This window comes from Monodelphis domestica, chromosome 2 (genome assembly GCF_027887165.1).
Source record: "Monodelphis domestica isolate mMonDom1 chromosome 2, mMonDom1.pri, whole genome shotgun sequence".
In the NCBI taxonomy this organism is placed as follows: domain Eukaryota; kingdom Metazoa; phylum Chordata; class Mammalia; order Didelphimorphia; family Didelphidae; genus Monodelphis; species Monodelphis domestica.
Genome location: NC_077228.1, coordinates 174,620,848 through 174,639,856, shown reverse-complemented (window position 1 = coordinate 174,639,856; position 19,009 = coordinate 174,620,848). Strand labels below are relative to the sequence as shown.

The window sequence follows — 19,009 nt, the reverse complement described above, 5'->3', positions numbered from 1 at the left end:
ATTCTCATATTATCTGGGAGGTAAATGCTATTACTATAGCAATCATCTTAATGCATTGTGGAATTTTGGATTGGTCTAGGCATTCTGAACAGTAATTTGGTACTATTCCAAAAACTTACTGGTCTGTGTATACCTTTTGACTCAGCAATACTGCCACTAGGCCTAAATCCCAGAGAAAAATCAAGAAAGAAGAAAAGAATCTACTTAGTTAAACAGAAATATTTATATCAGCTCTTTTTATAATGACATAGAACTGGAAACTGAAGCAGTATCTTTTAATTGGGAAATGGCTAAATAAAACAAAGCACACGAATAAGGGCAGTGTGGTAGAATGGTTTTATTGAATGGCTTGGGAGAGGGTAACAGTCTAAGTTAATCTTTTTCTCTCCCTTACTGCTCCTCAAAAAGGACACAACTTCCATGGGTTTGAGCTTTTGTTGTTGCTCATTCATTCTAGGGTTTAAGCTCCCTCATTTATAAAACCAGGGGATTGGACTAGTTAATCTCATGTTACTTCAAAGTTTAAATTTTATGTTCTTAATCTCTATATAGAGGTGATGGCAATATAAGAGATATATAATATAATTACTTAATTATATCAATATAATTAAAACCTGATTTTCCCTCTCCTTCATTCCATCTTCTTTTGTTCTTCTCCCCTAGGGGTTACCAATGTCATTGTATTAAGGGTGGGGAAGACACAGATGGAGTCCCATGTTGCCTATTCATTTTACTTGCTCTCATGTTTTTTCTCCCTTTATCTAAACTGTTTCTCTAAACTTTTTTCTAAGTCTTCCCTGATCAATCAAATAAATGTCATACCCTACCGTCTCAGAACTAAGTGCTCCCACAGCTCTTCCTCTCGTTATGCTGCAAGTCCATGCTCTAATTCTATACTTTAAAAAAATAACATTATCCGGCCTCAGCCACTTCCCAGCTGTGTGACCCTGGGCAAGTCACTTGACCCCCATTGCCTAGCCCTTACCACTCTTCTGCCTTGGAGCCAATACATAGTATTGACTCCAAGACGGAAGGTAAGGGTTTTATTAAAAAAAAAATAACATTTACTCTTGATCTATATTTCATATATCCACTTAGGTCCCTTTTCACTCTCAATCTGGGATCCTATGTGATCCTTTGATATTAAATAAGTACTGTCTGCTTTGATATTAATCTATTGCTTGGATTTGCTAAGCTTTGTGACTTTGGATAAACCTTTCTGATCCTTAGTTTCCTCACCTGTAAAAAGGGGTTAATGACTCTTGTCTCACCTGCTTCTCAGAGATATTGTAAAGTCAGCTCTTGGTAACCTAAAGGCACTATGTCAGCTATAATGATGATCTCACTTTCTGTGACTTATTTGTTCATGTGAGTTTATCTGAATGAGACCGTAAGGCCCTAAGGAGCAGGAATTGTGTCTATACCAGTTCCTCTACCCTAAAGAATACTAGATGAGATGCCTAGTGAAATAAACAGAACCAGGAGAACATTGTACACTGCACCAGCAATATTGTAGGATGATCAACCCAGCTATTCTCAGCAACCCAATGATCCAGGGCAGTTTTGAAGGACTTATGACAAAGAATGCTCTCCACCTCCACAGAAAGAACGGTTGGAGTTGGATGCAGAGCAAAGCACATTAGTTTATTTATGGTTTTATCTGAGTATTCTCTTGACCAATATGGAAATATATTCTTCATGATAACACATTTTTACCCAGAAAAAAAAGAATACAAGAAGAAAAATATGTTTTAATGAGATAAATTGGATGTAGGGAGGAAGTTGATTGGAAGGGTAATAGAAAGGGAACAACCATTTGATGACTGCATTTAGTTTGCCTCTCACCTTGATTCCTTTTTCCTCAATCAGTTACAAGCTGGGTTTAGGAGCACACCCACCAATTAGTTAGTTAATAAGTATTTATTAGGCATCTATTATATTCCATGCACTGTGCTGGGGCCGAAGATACAAAGATAAAATAGAAAGAAAGCAGGTCCTCATGGAGCTTACCTTCTATTCGGGCTGACATAGTTATATATATATATTTTTAAACCCTGACCTGTATTAGAATCAATACTAAGTGAGTATTGGTTCCAAGGCAGAAAGGCACAGCTAGAAAGTGTCTGAGACCAAATTTGAACACAGGACCTTCCAGCTCCAGGCCTGACTCTCTATCCACTGGGCCATCTAGTTGCCCCTGAAATGATCGCATTTTAGTAGATACAAAATGAATACAAAGACATTTGGTGAAGGTGGGACTAGTAGCTGGGGAGAGAAGTGCAGATTAAGAAAAACTTCATGTGGGAGGTGCAATTTGAGTTGAACCTGCCTACTGACCCGGGGAAGACATTGACTGGATGGAAAATACACAGAAGAATTTTTAAGGAGAGCATCCTATCAAGAAGCTTAGGTATTGGGAAATCAATTCCCTTCTTCCAAAGTGCAAGTGAAGAAGGCAACTGTCTTTCTGAATCTTGAAACATATAAAGAAAAGCCAGAAATCTTTTAGAAAAGAAGTTTGCCCTAATTTTATATTTACCTGGCATGGATTAGATAAAGAAGAATTATGAAGGACAAGCCATGGAGTTACTAGAATTAATGGAAAATTCAAAAGCAAGACTTCTAAGAAATGGAAGTATGAATGGAAATAATGGAGGAACAGCCTGGAAAGATAAGTTGGAAGCAGATTGTGAAAAGTTTTAAATGCCAAACAGGAATTTGCATTTGATTCTAGAGGTAAAAATGAGATGAACTCTAGAAGACATCAACAACAGAGTGACATGGTCAGACCTATGGTTTAAGACTTTGATGGGCAGCTAGATTTGAAGTAAAGACTCATCTTCCTGAGTTCAAATCTGGCCCAAGACACTTACTAGCTGTGCTCTCTTGGGCAAACGATTTAACCCTGTTTGCCTCACTCTCCTCCTCTGTCAAATGAACTGGAGAAGAACATTTTTCTTTCTTTCTTTCTTTCTTTTTTTAAATCCTTACTTTCTACCTTAGGATTAATACTGTGTATTGGCTCCAAGGCAGAAGAGTGGTAAGGGTTAGGCAATGGGGGTTAAGTGACTTGCCCAGAGTCATACAGCTAGAAAGTGTCTGAGACCAGATTTGAACCTAGGACCTCCCATCTCTAAGCTTGACTCTCAATCCATTGAGCTACCCAGCTGATCCCTGAAATGACTGAATACTTTGACAACTGTGTAGTTGATGATTTGGAGAGGGGAGGGACCCATAGTCTTTCCTGCTCGTATTTTTCTTGAGCTTTGGTTCCTTGTCCCCCAAACTGGCCCCCATACCAATTCAACCCTACCAAAGGCTATCACACTTGATCATTGGCCCTACCTTCCTCATAATTCCTTGTAGAAATCTTGCCACACATTCAGATGGGCATCTTCCTATGTCTGCAACTCTTGCTTGCTTGCACAAGTCTGAAGAATTCATTTCTAGGAATGTCACAAGAGGACATCGCATAGCAGGCTTATGAAATATCCGGATCAATCACACACATTGTTGTTTCCTGGCTTCCGTACAACAACCACAGCTATTCTGGGAGCCCTGAGGCTTCATTTAAAGCAATCTATAAAAGACTCCCCATCCCTCCAGGTCTCACAAAGGCTCTGACTCCTTGGCTTCACACTCTTTCCTGTACAACTGACCTGGTAAGGAAAGATCTCTGGGCTTCTCTGATTGTCTTTCTATTTTCCTCAAAGATATTTTATTTTCCCAATTATATGTAATGACAGTTCTCAATGTACATTTTCAGAAATTATAAAATCCAAATTGTTTCTTTCCCTCCTTTCTCTCCCCACTCTCAGAGATGCTTCCCTGATTTTTAGCTCTGCCCAAAGGGCCCTGGGCACAAGGTCATTCTCTTCTTTGTCCCTGACTAGATTCTGGTAAAACAAGAGGAAGGGAGAAAGGAGAAAAGAGAAGGCAGAACTTGTCCTTTAGGGCACAGGAGCGAGGTCACATTGTTGAAAGTGAGGGAGAATAGCAAGAGAAACAAAGGACAACAATGGCATGAGTGGTCCCAAATGGGCTAGAATTGAGAAAGGGAGTAGAATCAGCTTAGGCAGATCGAGCTCTTCCCCTAAATCTGAGCTTTTGATCTCTTTGCTCTCTAGAGACAGGTACAACAGTGTATAGAGTCCTTGACCTGAAATCAGGAAGACATAGCTTAAATCTGACTTTTAGCTATATGACCCTTAGTAAGTCACTTAATCATTGTCTGCCTTGGTTTCCTCTTCTGTAAAATGAGAATAATTAGAGTACCTATCTCCCAGGGTTCTTGTGAAGATGAAAAAATAGTTGTAAAATACTCAATAATAATGAACATTTACATACTACTACTCTCCAGACACTGTACTGAGTACTTTATAATTATTAGACAAACAGAGATTAAGTGACTTGCCCAAAGTTAAGTAGCTGGTAAATGTCTGAGGCTGGATTTGAACTCTAGTCTTCCTGACTTCAGGTCCATCATCTAGCCACTTCATTACCAAGGTGTTCCAAACTTAGCAAAGCTTAAAATTATATCTGTATTATATATATATACAAACACAAATGTTTTATATTTGAACTCATTTTATATGTAGCATATATGCTAAACTGAGTTAAAATCCAGTCTATAAAATGTATGTATACAGATATGTGTATATATGTATGTATGTGTGTATGTATATATATATATATTTTATATTTGAAATTAGTATATATATGTATTTAGATATCTATAATCTAAGTTCAACTATAGCCTATAAAATATGTGGATATATGTATATGTATTTATATATATATATATATATTTTATTTTTGAACATAGCATATATATTTCAATATCCATAAATTAGGTTCAAATCCAGACTATAAAATAACATATGTGTATGTATATGCATGTGCACATATACATAAGTGTTTTTGTTATCAATGGCTTTGGAATGGGCGGGTTGTCAACATTCTCTCTTTTGGCTGTTTTTTGTTAATGGTGGCTTTAAGAGAAGGGTGTTGCTTCAGTTGGTGAAATTGGTCAGACCATGCTGGGAAAGCCATGGTTTTCCCTTTGGAGGATAAGGCAATGAGTCTTTTTAAGCTGGTAAATGGGATCAACTCTAGAAATTATAGGCATCATTTGTTACCAAAATCTTAGCAATCAGCTTTTCCCTTGGGACTGAGAGCAACCTCTTAATTTCTATGCAGAATACTAACCCTCCCCCAAACCAAAAACCAAAAACCAAAGCAATACACAAAAAGACAAAAATAATGTAAATGAAGATAAGTCTAAATGACAATAGAATTTAGTCAGATAATGTGATTATTATTGGGTCCAGATGCCTGAGATGAAAACATCTTTTCTTCCTTTCAATTGAAAAATGTTAGATTATAAAAATGGAAAATTATTTGTGTTTTCCATCAAAATGTCTATATTTTCAACCTCTGACTTGAGGTTGTTGTTATTCCATTGTTTCAGTTATGTCCAATTCATCATGATCCCATTTGGGGTTTTCTTGTCAAAGATACCGGAGTGGTTTGTCATTTCCTCCTCCAAATCATTTTATAAGTTAAGAAACTGAGGCAAACAGGGTAAAGTGACTTATCAAGGGTCACACAGCTAGTAAGTATCTGAATCTAGATTTGAATTCAGGTCTTCCTGACTCTAGGACCAATGCTTTATACACTGTACCACCTGGCTACCCCTTTGACTTGATCTGGGATCAAATCCTAGCTGACTCTTACTACTTGTGTGATCTTAGACAAGTTATTACTCTTCGGCCCTGTAGAAAATATTAATAATTCATTTCCTGTTAAAAAACCATAGGCCTAGGGGGCAGCTGGGTAGCTCAGTGGATTGACAGCCAGGCCTAGAGAAAGGAAGTCCTGGGTTCAAATCTTCCCTTAGACATTTCCCAGCTGTGTGACCCTGGGCAAGTCACTTAACCCCTATTGCCTAGCCCTTACCCCTCTTCTGCCTTGGAACCAATACACAGTATTGATTCCAAGATGGAAGGTAGGGGTTTAAAAAGAATCATAGGCCTACACATAAAATATCACAGGAAATCTGAACATTTAATTAAGATAGAGCATAGTGAGAAATTGAGCAGTAAAGGCAAGACCCTGCTGAAGGAGCAAGGCATGATTCTAAGTTACAAAGCTTTCTTTTATACAGTGCCACTTTGGAATAGTCAGCAGAATTTGGTCTAAACACTTGGCCTGGCTTGTTTGCCAAATCTTCAGTGGAGAAGGTCTGGAGTTCAGAATTTAACAGAGTGGAGATTGGGGTTCAAATGTTATCAACACAAAATATTGAATTCAGAGTTTATCTAGTCAGGATTTGCTAGAAAATGGTTCTTATTGGAATTGTTAGATTCTCAACAAAAACCACAGGCCTCTGCCCCTGCAGGGATGTGACACATTCCTTGAGAGTTGCATTCCATTTCATTACAATTAAATTTTATATAGTGATACTTCTTATATATTTTTAATATCTAGAGTTCACAAATGTCACATTTTTCCACAGCCTCAGTTTCCATATCTGTAAAATGAGAAGGTTGTCTAGATGGCTTCTCAATTCCTTCCCAGCCATAGAATGATGAATTATGAATGATTTATCAAGTAAATAATAATTCAACATTTATTCGTGATTTCTGAATATTGTCAGTCCTCCCTATCCCCTCCATCACAGAATGGAGGTAGAATTTTTATTGGGAAGTATCAATTAAAAAACTTCTGCTTGTTCATTTTTCAGAGTCTTTCCTTGAGGGATAAGGGGCAGGAACCTATAGCCTTGACCTTCTGTCTGTTCTCTTCCAGGTTCATTTCATAAGCATTAGTGATGTCTCAGCAGCATCAACAGGAGTCCTTTCCCAAGTGCTCCACTTCTCCTTGCCCACCTCCATGCCCGGCTATCTGCTCAGATTCTAGGTCAGGAGGTTGCTGTCTCACACACCCAAGGCCCAGGACACAGAGCTCCTGCTGCAGGGGAAGTCAAGGACAACCCCATAGGGCCACACCTAGGAGGCCCCGATGCCTCCAAGGGGAAACTTACTATCACTGCAAAGAGGAGGAGTGCTAGGTGTCAGTGGTCCTATGTGGAGGGACCCAGGTACCAGGACTGGGGTGTGAGGGAGAGGTGTGTTGAACAGTAGTGGATAGTCAGGATTCCTCTACTGGCTCCTTTAAAGAAGTTAGATGATAATTAAAGAAAAAGATGCCACAAAGCCATTGGTTTTCTTCTTTTAGTAAAGGAGCAACCCTCATTGCAAGGTCCGTAACGAGGAGAACTGGATACAGAAGTTCATCTGACTTTCTCTTCCTTTTCCTCTGGCTAAATAAAAATAAATTTTTTCTGTTATGAACTCATTGGCCTCCAGGGCATTCTTGTGGTCTTCATTTCTATACTTTCTCTATAATCACACCAACTTCACTCAGTTGCTTTGTCCTAGGGGAATCTCACATGTTTTTAAGAGGCAGTAAATCAGCGGGCTCAAAAGAATTATTTATTTTTTTTTAATAAAAAAAATTTATTTAATTAATTTAAAATATTTTTCCATGGTTCCATGATTCATGTTCTTTCACTCCCCTCTCCCCAACCCCATAGCCAGCATGCAATTCCACTGGGTTTTACATATATCATTGATCAAGACTTATTTCCCTATTATTGATAATTGTATCAGGGTGTTTGCTTAGAGTCTACATCCTCAATCATATCCCCATTGATCCATGTGATCAAACAGTTGTTTTTCTTCTACATTTCTGTTCCCAGAGTTCTTCCTCTGAATGTGGATAGTGGTCTTTCTCATAAGCCCCTCAGAATTGTCCTGGATCATTGCATTGCTGCTAGTAGAGAAGTTCATTACATTCAATTGTACCACAGTGTATCAGTTTCTGTGTATAATGTTCTCCTGGTTCTACTCCTTTCACTCTGCATTAATTCCTGGAGGTCATTCCAGTTCACATGGAATTTTTCCAGTTCACTATTTCTTTGGGGCTCATAGGATTTAAAAGTAGAGGGAGTCTTATGGATCATCTTGTCCATCCTCCTCGTTGTTCTTTTTTTCTTGTTTGTTCAGTTGTTTTTCAGTTGTGTCTGGCTCTTTGTGACCCCATTTGGGATTTCCTTGGCAAAGGTATTGGGCTGGTTTGCCATTTCTTTCTCAGGTTCTTTTTACCAATGAGGAAACCAAGGCAAGCAGGGCTAAGTGACTTGCCCAGGGTCATAAAACTTGTAAGTGTCTGAGGTCAGATTTGAACTCAGGAAAAGGAGTCTTCCTGACTTGAAGCCCAGGGCTCTGTCCATTGTGCCCCGTAACTGCCCTCTTGATGAAACAGGCTAGAATGTTCTCATGACATAGTGATGAGAGCATTAACTATAGACCCAGAGAACCTGAGTTCAAATCTTGGCTCTCCACTTCCTACCTGTGTAATCTGTGGCAAAACACAACCTCTGGAGATCTTAGTTTCCTCATCTGTAAAATGATGGAGTTGTTTTAAATGGTTTTAGAGATACATAGCTCTAGATCTATGATGTATAGTTGGGCACATACGGTCACAGAGGTAGTTATTGGCAGAGCTGAGATTTGAACCCAAATTGTCTGACTTGATTCTAACTCTTACTAGAAATCACCTCAAGTTAGTACTTTGAGGTTTACAAAGCACTTTCCTTACAATCATAATCAATGAAGTTGGTATAGACCTCTTTCAACCCTTCAATAGTCTAGTACTTCATTGGAGATGCTCCTTCTCCCATCACAGATGGCACCTCCTGCTCTTGTACATAGTTGGTGGTCTTGAGAGAACTGCTTTTCTATGGTCTGAATGATTAATTAACCTGTGACCAATCTGGTGATTAGCCTCTCTAAGCTTAGGGAGTCTAGATCTTGAACACCCACTATATATCATTGGGTCAATGAGACAGACTCATAGATTTAGAGCTAGAGGGAAACTTAATATGTCATCCATCCTTGCTGGGAGCCATCAGGCCACAATGTCTTGACAAGGTCACTCATGGAAGTCAAGAGGTCACAAAGTGGCTCTTTGGCAGGATGGACTTGCCCACTTATCCCCCTCTGTATGACATGATTGTTGTCCTCTGCCTAGTCTCAGAAAAGTAATATAAGAGCAAAATGTTTGCACATTAATTCCCCAAAATATCACCATAAGATCAGACTCTCAAATCCAAACCCAAGAGACCATCACGGGTTAACTTTTACTTACGTATATAATTCCTAGCAAAAGCTGTGCCCATAAGCCAAGCCCAGAAAATCCCCTACCCCCTGTACAGAAGCTTATTCTCCTAAAGCCAGTACATAAATAAATCATAAAGACCTGTTCAAAATGCTTTGGTATACCATGCTTCATCAAGCCTCAGTGACTTGATTCTACCAGCCAGAACCCTCCTTGAAAAACTTCCTAACAAACTCTGAAAAATGATCAGCCTGATATTAAATCTGAATTGTGTTCTCAGTACCTCTCTGATCTCTCAACCTCACTGCTATGATTGTTGAATTTTCTCTAGAATTTCCGATTGATTATGTATTTTCATTAAAGGTAATAAGTGATTTTCCTTGATTATCTGTAAGCTCCTCACAGTTTAATGAGAAAATTAAGCCACTTGTGACAAAATCATTTATCTTGTGCAGAACCTTTGTGTTTCCTGTCAGAATCAATAGTTACCATACAAATATATAGAATGATCTCAGAATGTTAATCAAACAATTTGTTAAAAGTTAATGTATCACTTATTCATTTATCTTTACTCAAACATGTATGTTGAATAATGCAACTGTGTGCCAAGAAAATGGGTAAAAAAATAAAGGCTAAACCTGGGCAAGGCAAAGCAGCCACTTCATGCAGAGTATGCCCCTGGCAGAAACATATATACAGAGCTGCCTTCCATCTCTCATTTCCACCTATCTGCTCCACCTACTGAGAACCCCCTGGAGCCATGAGCGGGGCTGGACCTCAGCCCTTGGCACATCCTAACCGATTCCTTCTGTAATTTTATTTAGATATTTGAACTGTATCCAACTCTTCATGATCCCATTTGGAGTTTGCTTAGCAAAGATACTGAAGTGGTTTTCAATTTTCTTTTCCAGCTCATCTTATAAATAAAGAAACCAAGGCAAACAGAGATAAGTGACTTGTCCAAAGTCACACAGCTAGTAACTATCTGATTTGAAATCAGGAAGATATGTCTTTTTGATTCCAGGCCCAGTACTCTATCCACTGTGCTGCCCCTACCATACATTGCTATCTCTTGTAGGAAGCTATCTTGTCCTTGATATGCCTATAGAGACCTTGGGTGATTTTTCAGTGACTCTGACACTACAAGGTCCTGAATATACAAGTATAAATGGATTCCTAACTATAGTCATCCTATATTCACTAGTTAAAGCTCTCATTAATTGTATTGGGTATCATATTTATACAAGCCTGGTCTTGTTCCTGGAGACCTTTAAACTACTCACTTTAAACTACATGGTCATGCTTGTGACCAGGGCCCTGATCACCTCTGGGGCAATGGAGAGAATTTTAATCAGCACATGCTAGGATTTATCAACTGAGCTAACCAACCATAAAAACCCAGACCAATATTATGAATTTATGGGCACTTACTATTTCTAGCCTGTGGCAGGATTCTGTTCCTGGATGCCCTCACTGCCACCTTGCTCACTTCCTTCAGATTTCAATAGCCAGTCTAGAACTCATTTATTTCTTATACTTGGCTCCATCTCAGTATGCCTTGGCCTTACTGTAATACTTCTAGAGAGTCTACTAAGGGGTCATAAGTGATCTCTGTACTTGCCTCTAAAGTTTCCAGGCTGGAATTGAAACCTCTTTCTCACTCTCATCTAGCCTCAGTCTCTTTATGTATCTTTATGTGGTCTCTATTACTTCAATACCCTATCTAGTCCAGGGTTCTCCAACTAATCAGCTACCTTATTGAAAAATTTACTACTTGGTTTCTTAGACCAATTGCTGCTGACACTCCCTGCTGACTGCCCATGATTCCTTGGCATTCCCAGAGTCAGTTGTGTTCAATAAGACCCATGCTCTTAGCATCTCTTGCTGTGGGTGACATTAAGACTTCAAGGATGAGGCAGTTAGGTAGCACAGTGGATAGAGCAGTAGGCTTGAAGTTGGGAAGACCTGGGTTCAAATCTGGCCCCAGAAGCTTCCTGCCTGTGATACCCTAGGCAAGTAATTTAACTCCAAATGTCTATCCCTTTTCACTCTTCTGCCTTAGAATCTATACTTGGTATTGATTCTAAGATAGAAGGTAATGATTAAGAAAAAGACTTTAAGGATGTCAAAAGTATCTCCTTTTCAGAAAAATGTGGGAGATTGTTCCCCCAAGCCAAAAAAGCATGAGATAATTTGACAAGGAGCCAATAAATCCAGACCAGTTTGTGGCTTATGCAGAGCTGTGTGGAGGCAAGGGGTGGCAAGGTGACTTTGGCAATCAGAACCAAGAGTCTTGAAAAAATGTTGGAAAATTACACTTTGAAAAACAATCATAATAATAAAAATTTTTAACTGTGAATGTCCTTTGACCATTACCTGGCACATTCTCTCAAGGAGATTAAAGAGAGAGGGAAAATTCATGAATATAAAAATTGTATTTGATCCTGAAGTTAATATGAGATGACCACAGAATCTGGATTATTGTAGGGATCTCAGAAGCCATTTGCTTTTTGCAGTAGCAAAGAAGTATAAGGAAATTGGTTACCTATATATTGGAGAATGAGTGAATAAATTGTGTAGTATTAAAGTAATGGAATATTATAATATCATAAGAAATGATGACCTGGAACAATTCAGAGGACCTGGGGGAGATTTCTATGAATTGGTGCAAGGCAAAATAAGTAGAGTGGCAGTTAGGTGGTGCAGTGGATAGAGCATTGGGCAGGAAGATATCTTCATAAATTCAAATCTAGCCTCAGTATCTTATCATATATGTGACCATGGACAAGCCAGTTAACCCTCTTTGCCTCAGTTTCCTTATCTGCCCAATGAACTAGAGAAGGAAATGGACAACCACTCCAATATCTTTGCTGAGAAAAACTCCAGAGTTATGAAAAGTTGGAAATGACTGAATAAAGGCAAAGAAAGCAGAACCAGTGCAATTTACATGATGTAATATAAAAGAAAACAATAGGGGAAAACTTTAGAATTCTGATTCATGCAGTGAGCAATATTGATTTTGGGGAGCCAATGATCTCCTGTTTCTTAGCAGAGGGATGGTGGACTATATGTGTGGAATGAGGCAGACATTTTCAGAGAAGGCATGTGTAGTTATTTGTTTTATTTGACCTTACTTATTTGTTAATAGGATGGATTTTCTGGAGTGGGAAAAAAAGCAATTAGAAAGCTATACTGATATAAAAAAGAAAATGAATATAAAACATTTTAATAGAAAAATGGTTGGAAGATATTGTCCTTTTGTATTGATGTAATATCCTCTAAAACAACTTTTTATTGGTTGAAAACTATTTTGGTTCTAGTAATAATAGATCACATAAATTGTTTGATATTATTTTGTTGGGAAATGGGGGAGACAGTTGAGGAAGTTGAAATTGTTTTGAAGCACCAGTGCTGAATAGTTATAATACCATGATGATGATGATTATAGCTAACATTTATACAGTACTTATTATGTGTTAGGCACTATGTGAGCACTTTACAATTATTTTCTCATTTGATCCTTGATGGGTGCTGTTATTTTTATCCCCATTTTACAGGTGAAGAAACTGAGAAAACAGCAGCTAGGTGACTTGCCCAGGATCACATATTAAGTGTCTTGAGGATTAATTTGAACTCAGGAAGATGAATCTTTTTGACTGCAGGTCTAGTGCTCTATTGCTCTATCCACTGAACCACCTAGCTGCCCTTTTTTTTTTCAGAAAGGGGTAGATAATTCAAGAATAGCACTGAAAAATTGAGGTATAACCAGAATGGTGAAGAGAATGAAGAAACTTGAAGTCACCACTGAATACAAATGATTGAAGGAATTAGGATATCTAACCTAGAAAAGAGAACTTCAGAATGCAGGCTCAACTTTCAAGCTAAAGTTATGCATTTCAGAGGTCATGTAATTCACCCCCCCCCATTTTATAGATAAGGAAATGAGCCCAGGGAGGTTGTGCTAGAAATCTTGGAAGGGGCATGATATCTGTCCTCAAATATTCAAAGGGCTGTCATGTGAGCAAGGGTGTAGACATGCACAGCTCTAAAATTAGGACCAAAGGGTGGAAATTATAGGGAGTCATATTTTAACTGGATATAAGGAAAAGCTTCCTAACAATTAAAGCTGTCTAAAAATAGAATGCGATGACACATAAAGTAGTGAGCTCTCTGTCACTAGGAATGTTCAAGGAGGAATTGAATGGCAATATATCAAGAATGCTACCAACTGGTTCCTGGAGAGATTAGGATGCTGGACTAGCTGAATTCTATTTCTTCTGGTTTTAAGATTTTATGAGTCTAAGGTTTGACAAATCTTTGAATACTGAAACAGTATAAAGCAAAGATTCTATGATCGTGGATCTGTTGATTATTCTGTGATTTTATGACTAAGATTCAATAATCCTATAAATTTGCTGCTAATATTACAGTATGGTTCCCTGGGATCACTAGATTTCTAGGATAGCCTAAACACAGACAGAAATAGATAGTTTTGTAGGCAGATGTCTTCACCTTGTTCTTTAAGGTGTACCAGGTAAGATCCTCTAGTTCCAAATCAATCCTAATGTCTATCTTTCTAGTAATTATGTCTATATTCATTTGATTCTTGGAGGTTTTTCCATTACTCTTTTCCATGGTGAATCTTTCCAACTAGATCACAAATTTTTCAAGGGTGGAGGTCATATTTTATACTTTTGTCTCTTATAGGATTGCAAGGTCATAGATATAAATCTGGAAGGGATCTTACAGGTCATTGAGTCCTAACCTCTCATTTTTCAGATGAGGAAACTGAGACCCAAGTTAGGTTAAGTGATTTGTTCAGAGACATGTTGCTGTTTGGTTGTTTGTTGTCTTTTGTACTTGAAGAGAACAAAAATAACATCATTAGTTTTTTTTATTTGAATATAAATTGGATGTAAGTGGGGCAGAGTTGTACAAAGTCATCAGCTCACTCTCTCTTCCAGAGTCACTGAAGTCCAGTGGCAAGACAAAATGATGATTAGTGGAGGCTCAGGATGCATTGGATGACCTTGACTTCTTCAACGTTTAACCAAGTTTTAAGTGCTCCACAACACCGGATTCTGATGCCTTCACAGGCCTGGGGTAGATGCTTCCCTAACCAACCAACAGTTTGAAGCCTGTCAACTACCCTCAACTTAGTTTTTAGTCCACTGCTTAGACATTTACTGAAATGTAGTCTTTGTGCATGCCACAGCTTCATGGAGCCACAGATGACTAGGTGAATTTGTGGCCATGGCATCATTAGCACAAAGCTCTTATCAACTAAGTTAACAGGCCATAGATGACATAAAAACGAAGACATCTTACAAATAGAGATTATTGGATTCTTAATGTTCCTTCCTTCCTTCCTTCCTTCCTTCCTTCCTTCCTTCCTTCCTTCCTTCCTTCCTTCCTTCCTTCCTTCCTTCCTTCCTTCCTTCCTTCCTTCCTTCCTTCCTTCCTTCCTTCCTTCCTTCCTTCCTTCCTTCCTTCCTTCCTTCCTTCCTTCCTTCCTTCTTTTTCATGGTTGATAGGTCTGGATCCATTGTAAACACATATTAGAATTCCACTTATATCTGTGGAATTGAATTAACATTGTGGACTCCAGGTTGAGTTATGCCCTCCTTACTTTCTGGTGAAATTCATGAAAAAGAACTATTCTGAAACTTAACCAGAGAGGTAGAAAGAAGGGCCATGCTTGCCTTTCATCACTGCTCTAGATAATAAGGTGGATATTAATTTGATAAGAATCTCATCAACACCTGCTGGTGCCTATTGACACCCCACCCTTCTATTTATTACAGACATACCTATGGAGGCAGGAATGTGGAACATCCCTTCACCAAATAGCCAAGGAGAAGAAATGATGAAAGCACCTGAAGGTGAGGCAAGAAACTGGAAATCAGGGTGGATAGGAATGTAATAGGTTCAGAAGGCTGAGTTCCATCCATAGGAAGAACCATCTCTTCCTATTGTAGCCACTTTAGTGTTTATGTAGTTTAGGATTGAGACTGCTAGGTGGTGCAATGGATAGAATCAAGAAGACTTCAGTTCAAATCTAGATTTAGGTACCTATTAGCTATGTAATCCTGGGTAAGTCACTTAGCCATTTTTTTTTTTGAAGCAGCTAGGTGGCTTAATGGAGACAGTGCTGGACCTGGAGTCAGGAAGATCCGAGTTCAAATTTGATCTCAGACATTCACTAGCTGTGGGACTGTGGGCTTCTGGGATTTAAGGTTAAGGTTAGGTTTGGGATTTTGCACTTTAGGATTTCTTTTAGGAGGTAATCTATAGATCCTTTCAATTTCTATTTTATCCTCTGGATCTAAGGCATCAGGGTAGTTTTCCTTGAAAATTTCTTGAAATGTGTATTAAGTCTAGATTGTTTATTTGATTATGATTTTCAGGTAGTTCTATAATTCTTAAATTATCTCTTCTGGATCTGTTTTCCAGGTCAGTTATTTTTCCAATGAGATACTTCTCATTGTCTTATATTTTTTCATTCTTTTGACTTTATTTTATTGTTTCTTGATTTCTTATGGAATCATTAGCTTCCAGTTGCCCAATTCTAATTTTTAAGGAATTTTTTAGTGAGGTTTTATTCTTCCCCCATTTCAGTATTCAGATTTTTTCACACCTCCATTATCACACTGTTAATTCTCTTTTCATAATCATTTATTTTCTCAATTTTCCCTCTATCATTCTATTGCTTTCTTCTTTTTTAAACTTTTACCTTCTGTCTTAGAATCAATGCTGTGTATTGGTCCCAAGGCAGAAGAGCAGTAAGGGCTAGGCAGTGGGAGTTAAGAGACTTGCCCAGGGTCACACAGTTAGGAAGTGTCTGAAGCCAGATTTGAACCTAGGACCTTTTATCTCTAGTCCTGGCTCTTAATCCACCTAACTGTCTCCTCTTATTGCTTTCTTAACTCTTCCAGTAATTTTTGTTGGGATTGGTCCAATCAGCATTGAGACTTTTTTGGTAGTTGTTTTCATATTGTTTTCTTTTTCTGAGTTTATGTTTTGGTCTTCCCTGTCACTAGAGTAGCTTTTTTTTAATAGCAAAATTCTGTTTTTTAATATTTGCTCATTTTTCTAGCCCATTTTTTGACTTTGAACTTTATGTTAAAGTTGAGATCTGCTCATCTAGGGATGAGGAGGCACTATGCCAAGCTTTTGTCTTTTTTGTTCTGCTATTTTCAGAACTAGTTCTGGGAGATTGCAAGTTGTTGGTGCTTCCAAGGTTGTGTGATACTGGGAGAGGTATAGTCACTGTTGTCTAGTCTATGTTCTGCTTTTTTTTTTTTTAATTTAATTTAATTCCTACTCTGCCCCCTGATTACATATAAAAACAGTTTCTAATATTTAAAAAAGAATTTAGATCTCAATTTCTATTTCTTCCTCCCTCACTCCCTGAAATGGTAAGTAGTCTCATAGGCTTTACATTTGCAATCATGTAAAACATTTTTTTCATATTAATATTTTAGTGGAAGGAAACTTGAACCAAAAAAAGAAAGAAAGAAAGTGAAAAAAGTTTGCTTTGGTACAGATTCAGACTTTATCAATTCTTTCTCTGAAAGCAGGTGGAACTTTTTATTAAAATCATGATTGCTTTGCTATTGTTTTGGATCATTGTATTGCTGAGAACATATACTTTGGTTTTTACCCAGGCAGGGCTTCTAGGATCCTGCGGTCACAAGTACTAGCATTCTTCTGTCATAATTAAAATTATCTGGTGACTATCTCTTTATTTATAATTATTTATTACATAACAAAAAGAGGGCCAGAGCTAAAAAAAAAATCCATCAGCCACATGTGGATAGCTGCCTTCCCTTCTGAGAGCTGGCTCCAGATCGCCTACCTACTCATTCTGATTCCAAGGAAATAAGTTCCATTTCTCTTCTGGTACTCCAGTTTATGCTCTTCGTGATGCTCCTTTCCCAAGCCTCTCTGATAGGAGCACTCTGACCTCACACTGGACTCTGGAAGAAGTAGGTCTTCCAGATGCCAGAAGTCACAAACTTTTATAATGGCTACACAGTGTGCATGCCCACTTTTCTTTACCGCTCTATCTTAAGAGACTTGTTTACAGATAAACAAAAAACTTGTTTCTACCATTATTCAGAATGTCAGGGGAAGAAGCAAGTTGTAACTTCAATCTCAAGATGAAGCTTTTTTCCCCCTTTAAAATCCAAAGGTGGCTAGTGTTAAATTTTCCACCTCTGCTTTGGGAATGAGATTAGGGCCCCTGCTCCCTTGTGACTTACCATTAGTACTCTTTTCCACCCTGGAACTGTGACCCAGAACTGTGCATGGGCAAAGAATTGCTGTCCCAAGTATCAGCAAAGGATCTCCCGCAATCTCTTTCAGACCAGTTGTCTGACCCTTTTCTCTGGACTGAGAGATCCTGACACTAATGGTTGCTATGGCCACTATTGCTGCCACCTTGTGTGGGCTCTGGATAGGCTTCCACTCAGATGTCACAGACTTCTTCAGCTGACCTGTTAGGTTTTTTTAGGCTGGAAAAATGTTTCATTCTGATCTTTTTTTGCCTCAGCTGCTCCAAGATCTGATTTGAAGATTTATTTTAAAATTGTCTGGAATGAGAAAGAACTGTTGCAGTCATCTTTCACATCAGTGTATTTTTGGTTTTATTTAGGGGTTTTGGTAATGTAAGACTTTGCTCTTACAACAATGACCATTATGGAAGTGTTTTGCATGACAATAAAAATGAACAAAATTGTCTGGAGGGAAATGTTGGTAGAGTTCAGCAAGTGATTACCCCTAATCCTCCATCTTAGCTTCACTAGGAACTTATATTCTATTGGAGTAGACAACAAGTATAGATATAATATAAAGAGAATAAAAAAGAAAAGTCATTAAGTACAAGGTAGTTTAGGAGTGTAGGCAGTAGCAGTTGAAGGGAATCAGGAAAAGTTTCCTATAGAAGAAGGTGGTGTTTGAGCTGAGTCTTGAAGGAAAAGAGAAATTCTATAAGACAACAGTAAAGAGAGAATATATTTTATATGTAGTTGTTATCATATTGCTTGCTATCTGAATGGGTGGGGAGAGGGTGAAGAAGGGAGGGAATTTAGAATTCAAAATTTAGAAAGATGGATGTTAAAAATATTTCAGCCACAAAGAATGGCCAATGCAAAGACATAGAAATGGGAAATGGAGTGTTGTGGGTGTGGAGCAGAGGAACAATTGTTTGGTGATCTCATGGATTGCAGAGTCCCAAGTTGGTAATATTTCAGTCTTTTTCAGTTGTGTTGAGCTCTTCATGACCCCATTTGGCTTTTTCTTGGCAAAGATACTAGAGTGGTTTGTCACTTACTTCTCCAGATCATTTTACAGATACGAAACTGAGGCAAATGGGGTATAGAAGTAAAAATAAATAAATATTCCTAGTATTGAAAAATATATAGGAATTTTAATAATAAATTAAAATAGAGAGGAAAAAAAGGTTCTTTTAGTCAAGTGAGCAGAGCAAAAGAGCCAGATACTCACACCTGCAGCACTTTACCAAAAGCACAAGCTCCAAAAAAAAGAGCCCCACAGTGTGGGTCTCAGCCAAATTTATCTCCCAAGCATCCTTATATAAAATGAGGATGTAACTTCAAAGAATGCTGGGAATGTAGCTCAGGTGTGGCAAATTTTCCACCTGCACAGGGGTCACATGACTTGACCAGAATCCCAGAGCCAGTAAATGTCTGAGGCCATATTTGAAGACTCCAGGGCCCAAACTTTGTCTGCTTTACCACCTAGCTGCCCTTCCTGGTAATATGGATTAAGTTGTTGGTTTTTAAAAAATTTATTTTAAAATATT

General features: G+C 38.2%; 1 long non-coding RNA gene across 1 annotated transcript; it reads left to right on the top strand.

The window, feature by feature from the left end:
- Window positions 1-3,512: 3,512 nt before the first annotated feature.
- Window positions 3,513-7,355, top strand: LOC103095504 (uncharacterized). The gene is made up of 2 exons (XR_461999.2): window positions 3,513-3,662; window positions 6,811-7,355. It is a non-coding gene; the product is annotated as an uncharacterized LOC103095504 (long non-coding RNA).
- The last annotated feature ends 11,654 nt before the right edge of the window (window positions 7,356-19,009 follow it).